At 36.3% G+C, this 3498-nt stretch overlaps 1 non-coding gene across 1 annotated transcript; it reads left to right on the forward strand.

Moving 5' to 3' along the window:
• Nucleotides 1-3119: 3119 nt before the first annotated feature.
• TRNAN-GUU (transfer RNA asparagine (anticodon GUU)) lies at nt 3120-3191 on the forward strand. The gene has a single exon. It is a non-coding gene; the product is annotated as a tRNA-Asn (tRNA).
• Nucleotides 3192-3498: the final 307 nt, after the last annotated feature.

The raw sequence follows: 3498 nt of genomic DNA on the forward strand, positions 1-3498 counted from the left end.
TAGAGCAAGAGTATAGGAAAAAACTAATGAGTAACAAATTGGTTATAAGATTTTTTTCATGATAAATATAATTTCAAACCATAAATATAATTTTAAAAATCCTTGGCATTACCGAATGTAACTTGTTCCCATGTTAGATGCATTTTATGACGAAATACTATTTTTTTTTAAATTTGAAGACCAAATTTCCAAACTATTTGGCAGTTCGACCTGTATATGCTGCATTCATTTGCTTAAACGTTAGTATCTGATGTCCCTTTAATAACTCTGATAACTCTTCAAGAAAATCTCTATTTTCTTGAAAAGTTATCAGACTGAGGAAATAATGCCAGGGTGTACACAAAGCAGGTTTCGTAAAAATCCAAATAAGTGTTGAATAAGCCATTCTTGTTATTTATAATCGAAAATAAAACACAAATATCAAACGACGACTCGTTACATAAAATAGTTGTTGTTACTAATCTCGCTTGTCAGAATCAGATCAAGCCCACGAAAGCCATCGTGGCAAGAATTTAAGATAGCACCTGTCTTTGGCTAGAATCATTGACACCTTAAAAGGCGACTCTACGACTTTGCTCAGTTCGGTGCCTAATTTTGAGCGGGACTACCCCTGGGAGACCTGTCGGACGGTCTCCTTCCACTCTTCCACTATATGCAACCTATAGAGAGGACTTTCCGCTCGCGCGGATATTCGCAATGCTCTCGTGCCGCAGGTACAATATTCATTTACTAACATTCATATTTTCTCGGGATTCGAACCCGGGTCCTTCGGTGTGGCAGTCAGCGTCGCTAACAACTATTCCGGGTGGAATGTGTAAAACACTGGATGATGGTCTGGAACCCTGAGTGATGGTCACAGAGAGTACTCTTACTGCGAAATTATCGCATGTCCGTGTAATTCAATATCAATAATACTGATCGGTACAGAAATTCTGTAATTTAGGAAATATCTTTTACTTACATGAAACAGTTAATCACGAAAGTTTGAATAAGATTCATTAAATAGTTATGCTACGTTTCCTGTGAAATCTTCAAGTTAAACTGACACTTTTGGGTTCAGCTGTCTATTAATGAACAAATTTTAAATTTTATTCTTAAAAAAATCTAGCACTCTCTCGAAATTTAAAAAGATCTTACATCTTACGCATATTGCATGGTTTATATTTATTTAATTTAAAATTAAAGATTGAAAAAATAATTGTATCCTAGACAAAATTTTACAAGAATTTAAAAATAAAAGATAGGGAAATATTAAATTTTAGAACAAAATATAAACTGAAATTTTAAAATATAGTTAATATATGGTATTATATATTATTACTATATTGGTATGGTTTATTTGATTACGGCAAAGCGTTCGAAGGGTATCACCATTCTGCATTAGGAGAGTATTGCATCCTGGAGGACTTGCTCGTAAGCTTGCTCGTATATATGTCATACATAGGGAAAAACCACGAGAAAAACGATGCAGCAAGGACTTTCGCCAGGATTTAAACGATCCGTCGTACTACCAGCATTTACCGACTATAAACACTTGTGCGCTGGTGGGCCTAGGAACAATTGTCACCTCTTCAATATTGCTTAGTTAGTTTATGTAGTCTAATGTCCAAATTAGCTTTTTCCTTAATCATGTCCACTTTTATCTTCTTTTCTTACTTTTTTTTTACTTCTGGCATTTCATTTCTTTCCATATAAGACCTTTACATGTTTTTTAACGTTTCTCTTTTTTTAATTTTTTTAAGTGTTAGTATTTGAACAAAAGGTTGGTGTTGGTGTATTTAATTATGGCAAAGCACACGAGGGCTAACTGCCTAAGGGGAGGGATGCCTTCGTAGAGGACTTTCTAAGAGAAACTGGCTCGTATACACGTTACACATGGAGAAAACCACGAAAACGCCCATGCAGCCAGCCCGTTCGCGGGATTCGAACCTCGGACCGAATTACCAGTGTTCAGCGACTTTACCGCTCGGCCGCTGGTGGGCCTTGAACAAAAGGAATCTGATTATCTTTCAATCGTTGTGCATAAAGTCAGCACCATTGACAAATTATGCGTCTTATTGTTTCTTTTCCTAATTTTAATATTACCTGGGCCAGGCTTTCTAAACGAACTCTCATTGGTTTCCGAACTATCTATAATACTGTTTCAAAGTTACACATTATGTCCCTTGTTCAACAGTTCCTACAATATTAAATCAAACATTAGAACTATACGAATATTAGTGATGTTTAAATTTCTAGAAAAGAAACTTGGATTTGGATTGCGTGTGGGGAATTGAATTACGCAAAGGAAAATACCACGAGTTCTGGAAGCCCATTTACCAAAAATCTTTAAAATCCTCAAAGCGAATTTTAAAAATGCAATTTCTTTTAGATATTGTAAAAATTTCAATATTTCCAATTTCAAATACAAAAGATTTGAAACTGGAATAATAGACTTGAACGTTATAAATTCAGAATTCAGTTTTTGTTCAAAAATTCCTAGTGATTCCAGCTCCCAACGTTCCACTTCATTCAGCGAATAAGGATAAAAAAATTCTGAATTATGAAACTTCGTTTTATTCGCATAATGCATTAGTAGTTTAATGTACAAGTTCATTGCAAAATATTATTAAATTCCTTTTAATTTCTGTAACAAATGAAAAGCACTTTGAAGAAATATAAAAACATTAACTAAAGGTCTTGTGACTCGTCCCGTGTAACAATCGGCGAATACCAGTAACCACTGCTGGACTAGCCAGCATTTGCTAAACCTTTCTGCAAGAGAACATTATTTCCGGTAAGTCTCTTTAACAAAATCAAATAATCTGATACAATCACTGTTACATGCAAAGAACCTATAAGGTATTTCTCCCACTTCCCTAGCGTGCCTTCGTCGTGTAACGGTAGCACGCTGGGCCGGTATTCCAGAGGACCGTGGTTCGATTCCCGGCGAAGGCGGTTGCTAATTTTTCCACTCTCTGGCATCCAAAAATTCCTAATGACTCTACAAGTGGCGCCCGAACTAAAAGGGTTGTGAATGATGATTCTCCGCACCCAAAATTTGGTGACTGGGTCTCCTAAAACCCTAGTCGCCCTATAAAAGGAGAGTATATATAGGATTTTTACCACTTCCCTAGCGTGCCTTTGTGGTGTAACGGTAGCACGCTGGGCCGTTATTCCAGAGGTCCGCGGTTCGATCCCCGGCGAAGGCGGTTGCTAATTTTTCATCTCTCTGGCTTCCAAAAATTCCTAATGACTCTACAAACCAAGACCTTTAATTACAAGTTATAAACTTACAATTTTACCAACACGTAACAAGCTCAAAGAGTGAAAACACGATGTACGAAAGTAAATTATGTTTTTGATTGAAAACGCTGCGAAAAAAAATTAATTTAAAATAATTTCAATCTGATTAACTTTACGTTGAAAATGAGATCTCTGAGTAGGATCTTAATGCCACAGGAAAACGAAATGGCTCTGCCTTCGCCCTTAAGAATCCGGAGGAAAGAAATCCTCCGG

The sequence above is a fragment of the Stegodyphus dumicola genome, chromosome 11, assembly GCF_044657685.1.
Source record: "Stegodyphus dumicola isolate Sdum_Otavi_A_Nest chromosome 11, ASM4465768v1".
Classification (NCBI taxonomy): Eukaryota; Metazoa; Arthropoda; class Arachnida; order Araneae; family Eresidae; genus Stegodyphus; species Stegodyphus dumicola.